This window comes from Pyrgilauda ruficollis, unplaced genomic scaffold (genome assembly GCF_017590135.1).
Source record: "Pyrgilauda ruficollis isolate IOZ18807 unplaced genomic scaffold, ASM1759013v1 scaffold225, whole genome shotgun sequence".
Classification (NCBI taxonomy): Eukaryota; Metazoa; Chordata; class Aves; order Passeriformes; family Passeridae; genus Pyrgilauda; species Pyrgilauda ruficollis.
Window position 1 is genome coordinate 246,767 of NW_024521984.1, and position 15,691 is coordinate 262,457.

Consider the following 15,691-nt stretch of genomic DNA (forward strand, 5'->3'; position numbering starts at 1 on the left):
TTCTCTTTCTCCCTCTGTCTCTCTCTCTCACACATATGTGCAAACTCACTGTTACATTTTTGTGTGTTCTAGAATAGCTCTTCCCCTTCAAAGTAAAGCCAGATCCAAACCTGCTCAAAACAGGAATTTTGGGGTCTGAATTACTATTTCTGGCTACATTCTTTCTTTCTTTTTTTTTAATCTGTTCTTAATTAAAGGATGGGCCGCAATTTATGTGCATTATTATTATTATTATTATTAATTATTATTATTATTATTGTTATATTTAAACCATGGGCCTCATTTTCCTCCTTTTCACTGGTGTCTCTGTCTCCGTTGACCTCGCTGGAGTAACTCCGCATTGCACTGGTGTGAGAGGAGAATGAGTCCCTAGAAGCAGAAGAGAGGGGAGTGTTGGCATGGATATCCTGGCCAAAAAAATGCTGGGATAGGATGGGATGGGATAGGGAATCTTGGTGTGTTCAGCAGTGTGGGGGAGAGAGACATGGGTGGGAAATAAGGCAGGTTGTCCAAGCTTGTCTAGAAGAAAGCAGCAAAGAGTGAATGAACTACTGAGTGAAAGAGCTCTTCTGTGTATTATAACTCACGCACTGAAGCCTGGATGCTTTCTGTAAGTATTTAAAAAAAAAAAAAAAAAAAAAAAAAAAAAGAAAAAAAAAAAAAAAAAAAAAAGAATAATAAGAAAAAAACCACCACAAATTGTATTTATGTTCATGTGGATATAGTACTTGCCTGTTATATATTGTAAATAGCAAGGTTTATTCTCCTGTGGTTAAAAAAAAAATTATAAATAACTAAATAGTAGCGAGGCACATGTGTTAAATGTATAGGCAGTGTATAAAATATACTAACACTCTGAAATCAGGAGAACTTGTCTTCTTGGCCTTTTGACCTAGGGTGGTAAAACAAATGTGGGTTATTTTTCTTCTCCCCCCTGCACCACGCTGTGGGTGTGTTTTGGGCAGGGGGTCTTTAGTTCCAGCGTTTTCCAATGTTTGCCTTATCGTTGAAGAAGGAACTGGGGCAAAAGCCTCCTTCTGGAAAAATCCAGTGGAGCTGAAATAGGAGCTGGGAGAGAGATGTCAAACCATCTCAAAACCCTTTGGAGTGCTAGGCCTGCGTTTTCTGATGGTGAGAGATGTGTTGGAGTTGAATTTACTCATGGAGTACAAGTGCTACTCCATCCACAAGTCTGGAAAACCCTAAACAAGAGACTGGGAACTCCTGTATAAAACACTGCGGAGTGTCCTGCAAAACCTTTTTGTCCCAGCTGGATTAATCTGGATTTTTCCAGAGAGGCTGATTCTGCCACCACACCATTGGATCTCCAGTGCAATTCAGTGAAATTGCTCGGTTTTGTAAAACTACTTCAACGGTGGATTTGGGTCCCGAACTTTTTCATGGTGTCATTTCATACGTATATATATCTATATATTAAAAAAAAAAGTGCAAAGCAACTTTCCCCCTTTTTCTTATCCCCAGAGAAACAGGATTTTGCTCAGATGTAACTGGAGAAGGACAGATGGGTGGAGGGGAGATCTCTGGTTCTTGACCCCCTTTCACCCCCTGTCCCCCCAAAAGTGTCAAAGTGTTGGTTCTCCTAAGCTGATCCAACCCGATCAGTTTTGGGGTAGGGGGGTGCAACCATTATTTATATAACTTTTTTATTAATTTTTTAAAAAAGAGAAGTTAGCTGATGGAAGAATATTTTTATTGAATAGTGCATTTTAGTTATGTCAGAAATATAAAAAAAATATATATAATATTTTTGTAAACAAGGCAAACTGAAAACGTTTGCTGTTTTATATTAGAATTTTCTATTAAAAGAAATAAAAACCCACAGAAATAATTGTTGCACCCGTCATCTGTTTTTTAACAAGCTTCTATTCTGTGTGACTGACTCATTTATGCCGGATGTGGAGAAATGCAAAACAAGTCCTAAACATTATGTTCTCCTTATCTTCCAGTTATCAAAAACTCCAGTTGGTGAAACAAGCAGTGTTTAATCAAGGGGGATTTTTAATTATTATCATTATTAATGCTAAAAATGAGTTATGTAAAACGAGTAGCTTGTAATGGAAAGATAAAAAAATCTCTCTTAAAATTTCAAGTTTACCCTTTTTTAGCTGAACATCCTGGTTTTGAGATGGGTCTGGATGGAGGAAATCCCAAATATATCCGCAATTATCAGGGATTTGCTGTTGAGCTCAGTTGGCTGGGGAAGAACAGCTCTTAAAAAGGTGGTTGGGGAAAATAAAATCAGAATCTGAGTACATTGGAAGGTTAAATGAAGAGGACCAAATTCCAGGCTTGATCCAACACAAGCAACTTTTATCTATTTGAATGGGGCAGTATAAAACTGGGGAGCCAGGGATTCACTCTGCTGTGATTCAGGAAGTTTGCCCATCACCTTGGGAAGCAGGGAATGATTTATGGACCCCCTGTTTTCTTAAGAACTTTTGGGATTGCTGGTTTGGAGACCTGAGCAGGGGCTCAAATAATTTCAGAGGAGATTTTGTTGTCAGGCAGCTCGTTGACATCTGCCTCCCTTCAGGCCAGGTCTGGAATTCCTTTGTCCGTCGTTTTTCAGCTGCCCCGTTTTAGGGAACATACAGTCGGGTGTTTTGGCTGGGGTAGGCTTGGATGAGACCCCAGATGAAGGGACAGATTTCTCAAGGGTACTTTCATGGAGTAGATGCTGCTTAAGGTGATTTTCTGGTGGATTATGGTGCCTGTGAAAAATTCCTCAGTTGATGCTGCAGTAAAATCCGGTCTGTTCTGTACCCTGTGGAACAGGTGCAGTAAAGCTCCTCATTCCCGGTTTATCCAGCTCTGCAGACACATCTGTTGGGTTGAGTCTGGCTTCCGTGGCCAGCTCACCCTGGATTTCAGTTTTTTAGGGTGCTAATTAGGTGATGACTTTTAGAAAGTGACGTTTTCCCACAAGAAATACAAGATGTGGCCTTTCTGGACCGCATGGCTCAGTATGGCACAGGATCAGGTCCAGAGGAATCACAGGAATCATGGAATGTTTGGGGCTGGAAGGGGTCTTTAAGATCCATCTCATTCCAACCTCCTGGTTGAATCTGCTCAGCCCCCTGAAGCCTGGTCATGGGTGTTACCATGGAATAGCTTTTAGATCTGTTTTTCACCAAATAACATTGGATTTGACCAAATTATTCACAAACAGAATATTTCTGAATAGAGTAAATAAAAGAAAAAAGGGAATCTTGAGGCTTTGTGGGTGGGGAGGAAAAGAAAGTGGATTTGGCAGCACAGTTTTACTTTGGCTTCCTGTAACTACAATTCCTCAGGTGCAGGGAGGGAGTGGGGAGTGAGGCCAGAAATTATGCAGACACATCGAATTCACCTGTCAGGGGAAACATCGGAATTCTGCCTTTCTCTCAGTTGTTGCTGAGTGTTTTCAGAAATGGGGAAAACCCTTCTTAGCACTGGGCAAGGTGACCCAAAAGGCCAGGAGATGACTTCCCTGAGGAGTGTTGGGAGAGGTGTTTGGCACTGGTGTGCAATGGATCTGGAATAATTCCCCTTGGGAAAGCAGCCCCTGGTCTGCAGTCAGCGGGGGCACCAATGGAAGGTGTTTGGCCCCTGTGGAGGTGCCAGTTTTCCCTGCTGACAGTAGAAGGGGATAAAGACATCCAGGTTAGCAGAGGTGAGATTGAATTCAGGAAAATCAGGAGATGTGTGGATAATCCTTCCAGCTCCCCCTGAGCATGGATCCATCTGAAACACCAATCACCAAACCAGCCCAGGAATTTCCCTTGGACCACCCCACTTTTAATAATTTAAAGCAGGAATGTAAAGTCTAGGATTTGTTTTGCACACCTGGGATGGCATTTCCTTTTAAAGGGAGGTGGGAATACTAACATGAAGGATTAGTATTTTTCTTGTTTTTCTTTTTGTTTTGTTTTGTTTATTTTTCCAATGTCTTATGGGAGCCTAAGTTATTTTTCTCTACCTCATATGTACAGCTTGTAGGTATAAATCTGATTCTGAGTGACTGTTGAGAATGTATTTAAGTTATTTAACATCTTTGTATAACAAAAAGAAAAAAAGCAAGAACAAATGAAACAATAAATGTATTTTAAATTATACTTGAAGTGTGCTCCTCTTTCTTCACATCTGTTGGAAAAGTCTTTTTACAGTGGTTGTGGGAGTGCCTTCCTTCAGCCTTATTCATGAACATAAGCCTGGCCTTGGGGCTAATTTAAGCCCCAAAAGTGGTACCCTGAGCTGGAGAAATGCCTCTCCATCCTTTGTAAATGACATCATCAAACAAGCTCAGGAGGCTGAGGGACTCCATTGGCTTCCCATGGGATTCCATGGTCATCATGCTTTGCTGGAGAAGTCAGGATACCTTGGCAGAGTGTCGCTGTCAGGATGTGATTCCAAAATAACTGGCTGGAGCTCAGAATAGGCTGGAGGTGGCCAAACTTAGTCTGGGGGAATGACAACAATTAAAAAAACCTGTTGTTATCCCAGGCTTTGACTTGCTCGGCGCGTTGATGGCAATGTGTCCTTGTCTGGCACATTGTCCTGCTCGATCAAATGTCCTTTTCTTCACAGTGCACCTCTGGAGCTCTTCAGTTCCTCACTTCAGCTGAGCTTTAAATACCCAGGGTTGGGAGGGACCCACGAGGATCATCCAGTCCAACAATCCCACCCTGTGCATCCCTGAGAGCGCTGTCCAAATCCTCCTGGAGCTCTGGCAGCCTTGGGAATCCCCATTCCCTGGGGAGCCTGGGCAGTGCTCCACCTCCCTCTGGGGGAAGAACCTTTCCCTGATATGCAACCTAAACCTTGGAATGAGACCATCTTTAAGGTCCCCTCCAACCCAGACCATTGTATGATTCTGTTACTTTGGAAACTCTCACTTGTGTCTCCAAAGGGTTTCCAAAGTCCCTTCGGCTTTCCAATACTCTCCTTCCCATGCACACCAAATTCTTGCATTTATTCATTTGTTTTACCTTCCAATCTCATTTCCTGCTGTGGGAAAAGCGCCCAGGCTTTTAATCCACCCCTTCAGAGCTGGTTCCTTTACACAGAGTCAGCGCTGCCGTCCTCAGACAGAAATGCTGGAGCTTTACCCAGATTGTGCTGGTGTTGGGATGGTATCCCACTGCTGTTCTCCTCACAGATTGTTATTCACACAGGGAATTGTTCACTAAATCAGTGAAAATTCTGCTCCACCAATGCTCCTTCTGCCTTTGCTTTGCATTGTCCATTCTTGTGGTGAGAAACATCAGCTCGAAGTTCTGAGGAACCAGGCAAACACTTTGATCCAGGTATTTTTCATACAATCGTGGAATGGGTTGGGTTGGAAGGGAGCTCAAGGATTACCTAATTCCCATCCCCCTGCTGTGGGCACCTTCCACTAAACCAGGCTGCTCAGCTTTTAAACCAGAAGAGCAGACAATTGGAGATTATGGCATGGGAGATGGCTCTACCTCAGGTCTGCTTCCCACCAAACCCTGCAGGGTAACCCCCTGCCTTCCTCAGCTTCCCAACTGACCTCCCATTTACACTTCCTGGCAGTTGGGTAATGGGAACTGGCAGGTCTGGAGCCTCACAGGCAGCCCCTGAAGGAGCTGCTAATGGGAGTCGTAAAGCCGCAGGAGCCGAGGATGTGGCGGCGTTTGGACAGCTGTTCCCGCAGAGGAAGTGGGTGACGAGAGAATGCATTGTAAGAATTCGGGATTAAAACAAGGATCAGATGAGAGATTTCACCTCCAGAAAAATAAAATAGGTTTCTTCCCCCCTTCTCTCTCGTTGCTTCCCTCAGCGTCACTGAGATGTCTTGGGGGTGGTTTCAGGGTGTAGCTGTGGATGTGCTGAGCACAAGGGGAGCATGAGAAGTAAAATCCACTAAACACAGAGCTGCCTTTAGCTTAGAAAGAAATAATGACTTGCCTGAATGTCTTACAAGTTTCCAGGTATGCTGAGGGATGTGTTTTGTGTGGAACTGTGTGTAACCGAGCTGGGGAACCAGTGATGGAGCAGAGAGGAGTGGAGAAGAGCATGCGAGTAAAAACACAGAATGAGGAGAAAGAGAGAAAAAACAATGAGAGGACAAATTTTATACCGAGATTCCTTTTAACTAGGCATGAAAGACTAAAATCAGACTATTATTTGAACAAAATTAATCACCAAGAGATGAGATGAAAGAGTCAGGTCTCAAAATCACAGAATGGTTTGGGTTGGAAGGGACCTTAAAGTTGCTCTCATTCCACCCCACTGCCATGGGCACGGACACTTTCCACTACTTCAGGTTGCTCCAGCCTGGCCTTAAACACTTGATATTGATTCTTCATCATCATAATCATCATTAACATCATTAGCATCATTAACATAGCTCAAGCTGTGTAGTGGTTTTGAACATCTCCTTTTACAGATTCTAACTGAGCTGCTTAAGAGACAGAAGCCATGCCTGAACTTTTTTAGTCTAAACAGAATGACAAACACAGGTCCAGAGAGGTGAAATAGGGCCAGAAATGAGATGTGACTTGGCCAAACTCATCCCTTAATCCCTCTGAGAGCTGAGGCCAGGTAGGGGGAAGTGCCCTCAAAGCTGTTTGAGATGTGGGGGCACCACAGGGGAGCAGGGCAGAGCCCCAAGTCGTGCCACATTTCACAGTTCACATCCTGCTCTGTCTGTGGGATGTGGGTGGGAGAGCAGCAGGGTTTTCCTGCTTCCCAAGGGATTTGCTTCAAGCTGTCTCCTCCACTTCTGCCAGTGGCCAGTCCTGCGTGGGAACCAAAGCTGGAGGTGATGGGGAAGGTGTGACTCCCTCGTGTGCTGGTGGCTCCAGGGTGTAACTGCTGCCAAATGCAAAATGGGGAATTTCCCTCAGGACCTGGGATATCCAGGTGGTGGGAAGCTGCTTGGAAAAGAGGAGAAGCCATCCAACCTTCCTCATCCTCTCCCAGGCCATCTCTGCTCCTGCTTCCAGGAGTTACTGTTGGTACAGGGAGTGGATTGGACTTTTTTGGCTACAGCTCCGTGAATTAATTAAACACAGCTCTCCTGCTGATGTCACCTGGCCTAAACCAGCCCACACCCAACCTGTGAAATGTCCTGGCCTTCCAGAACAAGGTGGTTCCATCCAAAATGTCTCCTGGGAATGGCCCTTGGCCTGTGCCAGCTCCTGAGCCATGCCAAGGAATTACTTGGGAGCGTGCTCTACCTGAGCCAGAAGCACGCCAGGGATTTTCTAATATTTTAACAATATATTTGAGCAAGTTCCACTGCCCAGGAATGTTCCTTGCCACTCTTTAAATGGGCTAAAATCGGTGCAGAAATTCAAGTGCTCCGCAAATAACCCTCACAAGCCACGGCTGAAGTGTTTTGGGTTGGTTCTTTGGTTCTGCTGGTGGAGAAACCACATTTCTGGAAGGCTGGCCTTCCTGGTTGGACTTAAAGAATCAAATGAAGGAATTAAAGCAAGAAACAAGTCCATGGAGCTGCTCCAGCACATCAGCTTCTAGCTACCCCTGAAGTAATGGTGAGTAGATATAACTGGACCTTAACAAACTCATAATTTTTTGTATAAAACATGGCCAGACCTTGAAAAAAGCCTTATATCAAATGACAAAGTGGGGGTGATCCATCTGGGGGATTACCAGTGTTTGTAGGCCCTTAAAACCCTTCCATGGCTTTATTCCACGTTCTCAAGGAATGAACAGCCACAGCTTCCCTTAATTATTTACATGAGGTCCAATCTGAGGAATGCAGGGGGTGCAACCTCCACCTGCGGTTGATGGGGGAGAACCAGTGGGAATTTGAATTAGAGATTTAGAGGGAAGTGGTGCCTTTCATCCTCCTCTTCCTCCACTCTTCATGCCTCGGGTTGTTGGTGTGTCTGGCCTCGCATTCATTTATTTCTTTTTTGTTTGAATTCCCTGAAATTGGTCAAAAATACGTGGCTGTGGCACTTGGGCGTGGTTAAATGGTGAATATGGTGGGGCTGGGTTCAGCTGGACTTGGGGATCTTAAAGGTCTTTTCATCCTTAATGATTCCCATTAATGATTTACATTCCCATATCCTGTGAAGTTAAAGCCTGGCAGCATTCCCTGCAGAATTCCAAACTCAGGGACTGGTACAAAATCTTCTTGAGTCAGTACACAGACTCTGATGGCCCCTGACCAGACCAGAATCCCAGATCCACAAAACTAATCCAGAATATCAGTTATTTATAAATACCAGAATATCAATTATAAATATCAGAATATCAAGTATAAATACCAGAATACCAATTATAAATATCAGAATATCAATTATAAATACCAGAATACCAATTATAAATATCAGAATATCAAGTATAAATACAAGAACATCAATTATAAATATTAGAATTCAAGTCCAGACCCTGCTTTTTAGTCCATTTCCCACCTCTCCTTCGATGATGAACTCCCCAGAATGGCATTCCTCTCCTGGCTTCTCTTTCATTCCTGGCCTTCTCAGTTTCCCAGGGCAGTGTTAATTTGCAAGGTGCTAATTAAAAGGGCACTCAGCCTAAATTAACACTCATTTCTCCCTCTCACTTGCAGGGAAGAATCTCTCAAAGGATTAGGACAGGTTGGATGGGGCTTGGAGCAACTTGGTCCGGTGGGAAGTGTCCCTGCCCATGGGACAGGGATGATCTTTAAGATCCTTTCCAACCCAAACCAATCTGGGATTCTACTTTTTAAAAGTAAATTCTACTTTAAAGCATTTCAGGCTCTCCCTGCGTGATGTCCCATGAGAACTGGGCAGCCTTTTGGGAGGGCTGAGGGAATAAAATGAAAATAAAGTGGTTGGGCACTGAGGTGTTGACTAAAGGGATCTCCAGCCTAAAGAAATCCCCCAAAACCTGCTGGGAAATTCTACCATCTAACCCTACTTGGCGAAGCCTCTGTCTGTCTCAAATTTCACTTATTTTTGTAAGAATTAAGGATGAAAAAATGGGGTTTGTTACTTCCAACAAGGTAGCACTAAAATGATCATGGACAGAGCTTAAAAAAAAGGCATAAAGAAGACATTTGAGACACTTTGTCTGATTTGGTGTCTTGGTTATGAATGGCCAAATGTCCCAAACATCAAGGCTGGTGTGGATTCATGTTTTCCATGAGCCACCTCTCTCTTGTTCCTCTATTTGTTGTCTCCCGAGGCAAGGAAACTTCAGTAAAACCAAAGTTTTCCCCTCCTCAGGTGGGAATGACCTCACTTGTGCCTGTTTTCCTTTGTAATTCCTGTCAGTCACTGGGACACCAAACCAGCTCCAAAACTACAAGGCCACAGTGAGGAGGGGGGTTTGTTTGTAACTGAGTTTTATTTCTGGATTGCATTCACCATTAACTTTGAATTTTCCCTCTTAAAAATCCTACTTCTATTGGCTGCCATTTGGGGAAAAAAAACCATAAAGAAGCCATTCCTGATTTTTTTTGGATGCTCTGGGTTGGTGGTGGCCTTGCCCAAACCATGTTTGGTTGAGTCTTCTTTGGTTTATTGTGGCAATAAATTGGATTTTGAGTTGAAAGTGGGATCTGTAGTGGGAGGGCTTTGCTGGGGAGAAGCTGAGCTGAAGGTTTCCACTTGCAGTCAGGGTTTGAGGCTGCAAAGGTGGGAGAAGCAGGCACAGGTGAGTTTTTCTGAAGTTTTGGCAAGGTTTGGTGACTGAAAGTGAGCTGGGAAAGGTTATTTCAACAGCATAAACAGAACCCTGGTGAGAGTGACTGCCGGGGATTGGATAATGTTTTGGGTTGTTTCCTTTTCATCTGTGCAAAAAGCAATTTTTTTGGTTGAAAAACTGAAAAAAAAACCAATTAGAAATTTCAGCTCATGCCTCAAAAATCAGAGTTAAGTTATTTCCATTCCTACTTTCCCCAGTGGATTGGTCTGCTGGGCACACCAGACTATCCTGATGCATGAAATATCCCCTCCATGGGACATTAATTGGCCAGGAAGTTTGGGCTGTGTCTCAGAGCAGTGACAGGAAAGATATTTGAATTTTAATTCTCATTAAAAAAAATAAAAATAATACTTTCAGTGCATGGAAGTACAAAGGAAAGGACAGCAGGGAGGAAATCTGATGGGAAAAAAAGCAATATTTTTCAGGAAAATCAGAATATATTTAATTTAAAAAAAGGTGGCTCCACTGCAAGAATTTAAGGGAATTTTTAAGTTTTCTGCAGATAAGAGGATTCTCAGAGATTCTCAGGATAACCCTGAAGATTCCTGATCCAATTTCTTGGCTCCTGATGCCAAGATCACCCAAACCACCTCAATTTTACCTCTCACTCACCCAAAATCACATCTGAGATGTGCTGCAGCACTCTCAGAGGGGGAAGGTTGTTTACGTAAACCCATATTTCATTTTTATTTTTGGATTCTGTATTGTGAATTTCTGAGAAATCCAGAGCCAGTTCTAGCAGGATAAACACACTCAAAATGCAAAACAAGCAGCTGTGTGGGAGGCCTGATAATTTAAGTATTCAGGAGTTATAGAACTGAAAATATGGTTCATAATTTAATTATTATTAATTTTAAATTAGTTATTTTTAAAATTCCTGTTATTTTCTGTACAAATGACCATTCTGGAATATTCTTGCTTTACACAGGGCCTTTAATTCCCTATATAAAGTATCTGTGTGGAACATTTGCTGTAGGAATCACCAGTGGAAGGAATGTGATAGAGTTATTCCTGATTATTTTGAGGAAACCAAAGCATAAAATGGGAGTAGGATCTAAATTATTTATTTATTTATTTGAAACCTTTTTGCTGGATGCTCTCCCCAGTTCCCTGTCCAGCCTGGCTCCCATTGGACACCTCAACTGTAATGGGAATTATTATGACAACTGCCAAATACCCTTGGGAATCAATCAGCAATTCCTGACTTTCCTGTGGTTATTCCCAAACATTTTCTTTTATTCTGGAGTTGGAGGAAAAAGTTGGGCTCCGACACTTCCTTTTTCGGGGTGGGAATTCTCTCCATGCTCTCCCCTGCTCCAGGGAAGAGCCAACTGCACTTTTGTCTTGGTTTGAAAAGAAAAAAACAGGTGTCTGCTAAGGAAGGCAGGAGCCTCCCTTGAAATGGAAAATGCAAACCCCCTGACTCCAAATTATTATAATGTTAAAATTAAGGGGCTCTCAGGCGAAGATATGGGAATAGGAATAACAGTTCTAGAGGAGAACTGCCCCACCTCTGACAGATGGCAACAGAATCCACACGTATCTTACACCCCAGGACAACATTCCATGTTCCATCCTGGCATGGGCACCTCTCCCTTCCCACAGGGATGTGCCCCAGCGGGTGGAGGATGTGGAACAGCAGGGAACACCCTGGAGGTCCCGATGGGTGGGGATTGGATTGGGACATCTGCTTTGCTGGTCTCCACGTGGCCTTAGCTCACACTGGGGTGATTTACAGAATAAATGGGATTCCGTGGGATGCAGGGTTGTTGGAAGTGTTGCCATGGCTTTTCCTCCCTTCCCTACACTTCCTGAGTCCATATTGTCTCTCCACAGCTTCATCACTGCTTCCAAACCTGGAATTAGCCCCTATAGCTCCCATAACTCCCTACAAAGGCTCCACTTCCCACACCCTGATGTTTTTCACACCAGTGACCTCAGCTCCTGGCATGTGGAAGCCAGGGGAAGATCCCAATTGGAAGCACCCAGCATTCCCAAGCCACTTCCAGCAGCCATAAATAACAATGTTTGGAATCAGCTTGATGATAGAAGTCAAGCATTGCATGTTTGGGGCTGTGACATCTCAATTAGCCATGAGCCAGGCCCAGGAATTTTTGCCAGCTCCTGATTTTTGATAATTGAAGATGTTTAGAAATTAGATATTTAAGTAAAAGTTGGGACTTTTTTATCATTCCTTTTTTTCCCCCTCTTGTTTGTTTCTCAGGAATATATTCTGTTATGTATTTTAAAATATCAAATTTCTAGTATGAAAAGAAAAAAGCCATTATTAATTCCTGCTTTTAGGGAATGTTTTGCATTTCTGCAGCTACCTGGATTTTCTTTGCAATCTTCTCCCTCTCTTTCTGGTTTCTTTCTCTCCCCTTCTCTTTTTTATTCTTTCTCTCTTTCCTTCTCTCAGTTGCTAACAGCAAAAACCCGACAATGATGTTGCTGCTGCTGTTCTAATTGTGTCTGGAGAAATTTGTGTTAAGGCCTGGTCTGAGCTGTATTTTGGACCAGGAACTGACCTGATCCTGCAGATATTTTAATCAGGATTTATTTTTTTAGTCATTCCAAGAGCTTTGAAGGGTCCTGCACTGATCCAGTGTTATCTTGTGGTGTCTGTATCTGTATCTTATCTTTTTACAACCCCTTATCACTACAGTCATGTCAAATACACTGATAAAGCTGAAGTTATCTGCACCAGTGTGAGGCAGAGCTGCAACCTCCACTCCTTCCGCTGGGAAGCAAATCAGGACAGGTGAGACCCTTCAGGTTATCCCACAGGACACGAGACGCCCAGTTCTCAGCAGCTGGGTTCACTCTTGGACGTCCCAAAGGCCAGTCTGGGAGATTTCACTGCTCTGGTCCCATTTGGAGAAGCCTTCATGGAATCACAGATTATCCCAGGTTGGAAGGAACCCATCAGGATCCAGCTCCTGGCCCTGCACAGACCGTCCCCAAGAACCACACCCCGTGCCCAAGGGTGTTGTCCAAACTCTTCCTGATGGCCTTTCAAGTCAAGACAAATTCAACCCCAAGGAAAATACTGGGAACAGCTGCCAGCCCCAGGCTCCCTCTGCTTTCTTCCCAAGTTCCTTCCTCCCAGCTGGGACTTCCCCGTGGCACTCACCACGGGCAGGGGACAGGGACTGAATTTGCTTCCCTGTGCAGGGAAGGGCTGTTCCCACCCCAGAGGAGGAGTCACATCAGTGCCACCCAGAACAAGGGACTCAGCAGAAACAATCCCTGTCCCCTTGGAGCCCAACCGGTGACCACAGCAATGGCCCAAATGTCCTTTTTGCCACAAGGTGGAGCTGGGAGAGAATTCCTTGGAAGGGGCCTGACAGCACCCCAGGATGAAGGCACAAACAAAAAGAGGAATTTTTGTTTGCCCCTCTGGTAGCTTCCAGGGCTTCTCCCAGAAAATTCTTGTCTTTCTCACAGGGAAATTTCCTAATGAAAAGCAAAAAAGAGGAAATCACAGACTGTTTAATTTGCAATGAATAAACTGGCCCCTCGGTTTGGGAAGGACATTGAGCCGCTCAAGTGCATCCAGAGGGGACAACGAGGCTGGAGAGGGGCTGGGAACACAAACCCTGAGAGGAACCCCTGAGGGAGCTGGGGGTGCTCCCCTGGAGAAAAGGAGACTCAGGGGTGCCCTCCTCACTCTGCACAGCTCCTGAAAGGTGCCTGTGCTCAGCTGGGGCTGGGCTCTTTCTCCAGCAGCACTGACACAACCAGAGCACACAGCCTCCAGCTGCACCAAGGGAATACAGGCTGGATAGCAGGAAAAAGTTTTTCACAGAAAGAGTGATAAAGTTGTGGAATGGCTGCCCGGGGAGGTGGTGCAGTCACCATCCCTGGGTGTGTTTAACAAAGCCTGGATGTGGCACTGGGGGCCAGGGTTCAGTTGAGCTGTTGGGGCTGGGTTGGACTCCATGGTCTTGAAGGTCTCTTCCAACCTGGTCATTCTGGGAATTCTGGGAATTCTGTTAATTCTGTGAACTTCTGCATGGCTGGTTGGAACTTGATGACATTTAGGATCTCTAAACCCAAACCTCGGTGGGATTCTGGGATTCTCTGTCTTCAGAGGAGCAGCAGGTACAGTGCTGTCATAGTTTACCTCATGCACGACTGCTCGGTCAGCATTCACTCATGCCCGTGGTCACCTCACGGCTCAGGACTGTCCAAGCTTGCTGGGAACAAGGCTGGCTTCAAACTATTCCCATGGATCTTCTGTCTCCATCCCTTGGTGACTGCTCAGGGGATGGGAGCAGGGTTCCTGAGCACCCTGGTTGGTTCAGCCCTGGGCCACTGGGTGTGGAAATGCTGTGCCCTTGCTCTTTAACTGGTGCATCCATATATGAGACTCTCGACCCCAGGAGACACTGAGACAGCTTCTCCCACCCAACAGATCATGGGAGCCCTTCTGTAGACAGGTGGGGTTGGTCTTTTCTCCCAGGCAACAAGGAGAAACCTCCCTACCACCAGCTGAACGTCCCTCACTGGGCAGAGCAGAGCAGAGCAGAGCAATGTTTTGCCAGAGTGCTCACCACATCATAGAAACCCAGAATGGTCTGGTTGAAGGGACCTTAAAACTCATTTCATTCCACCCCTGCCATGGGCAGGGACACCTTCCCTTGCTCCAAGCCCACCCAGCCTGGCCTTGATCACTTCCAGGGCCATACACAATTTCCCTGGGCAACCACCACCTTCACAGTAAAGGGTTTTTCCCTCTCCATTTTACTTGCACCCAACCAGAGTGTTTCTAGCCTCTCTTTTTTTTGTTTCCCCCAGCTGTGCCATTCCTTCCTCAAGCTGGTTTATGTCTTTTCCATACACTCGGCATCTTTCACAGGGCTGCTGGAAAGGCTTTGCAAGCTCCCATGGAGGTACCCTAGGTAATAAAATTCATGTTACTGAATGCTGTGCAAACAAGTGAGGTCACTCTGTTTAGTAAATCTGTTTTTCCCCTGACTGAGGATAAAACCTTGTTCTCTCAGAATGCTGGAAAGTCTTAACACCTTCCTTTTTTCCTTCTCTTTTTTTTTTTTTTTTTTTTTTTTTCCTCATTTTCAATTCCCTCCATCGGTTCCCCTTGTGAGTATCCCACCTATTTATCCAATGCTGTTATTGTTGTTGGATGACTGGAAAAGATCTGCCTTTGGTGAGCAGTCTCCCAGCCCACAATGCTGCCTTTTTCTCAGCAAAGACGCTGAGGATCACTAATACCAGCTTTATTTTCCTTGGCACTTCCCAGAGCTGGAGCCACCCAGCCTTTCCTTGCCGAGTGCTTCTTAATCAATATTAAAGGGCTGAGAGTGCAGGCAGCTTCCCTCTGCAAATAATTATTAATCAATGGTGTGGGGCTTTGGTGGGGAAGGGAGTTCAAGAAGCCTTTAGGATGGGAGGGTGCCTGAATTGGGTTTTGGCTGAGGGGGTGAGTGTTTATGTCAGGTATTGCTGTTTAGATTAGATAGAAAAAAGGGCATTTTTTTACAATGAGGGTGGTAAAATGCTGGCACAGAGAGGTGGTGGAAGCCCCATCCCTGGAAACATTTAAGGACAAGTTGAACAGAGCTTGATTTAGTTGAAGATGTCCCTGCTCATGTCAGGGAGGTTGGAGTAAATGACCTTTAAAGGTCCCTTCCAACCTAAACCATTCTGTGATTCAAGAATCCACCTCAAGCTCAGACTTAATTTGAAATTCTGGAGTAGCTCAAGTTGTATATTGACATTTCTTTAATTTAAGGAACATTTAGGTTCTTAATTGAATCAATATATTTTGAAAACCAAGGGTATAAGAATTTAAATTCTGAGAAAATAAAGAATTGGCTCAATGTAAACACTGTTTGAATGTAGTCATCGGTCCTGCACTGCTCCTGAATGCACTGATTAAAATATTTAAATTCCTTCACTTTAAAAGGATTCAATTCCAATACAATAATTTTCTGTGAAATGCATCTTCTGGGAAAGCAGTAGTTGGGCAGTTGAAATT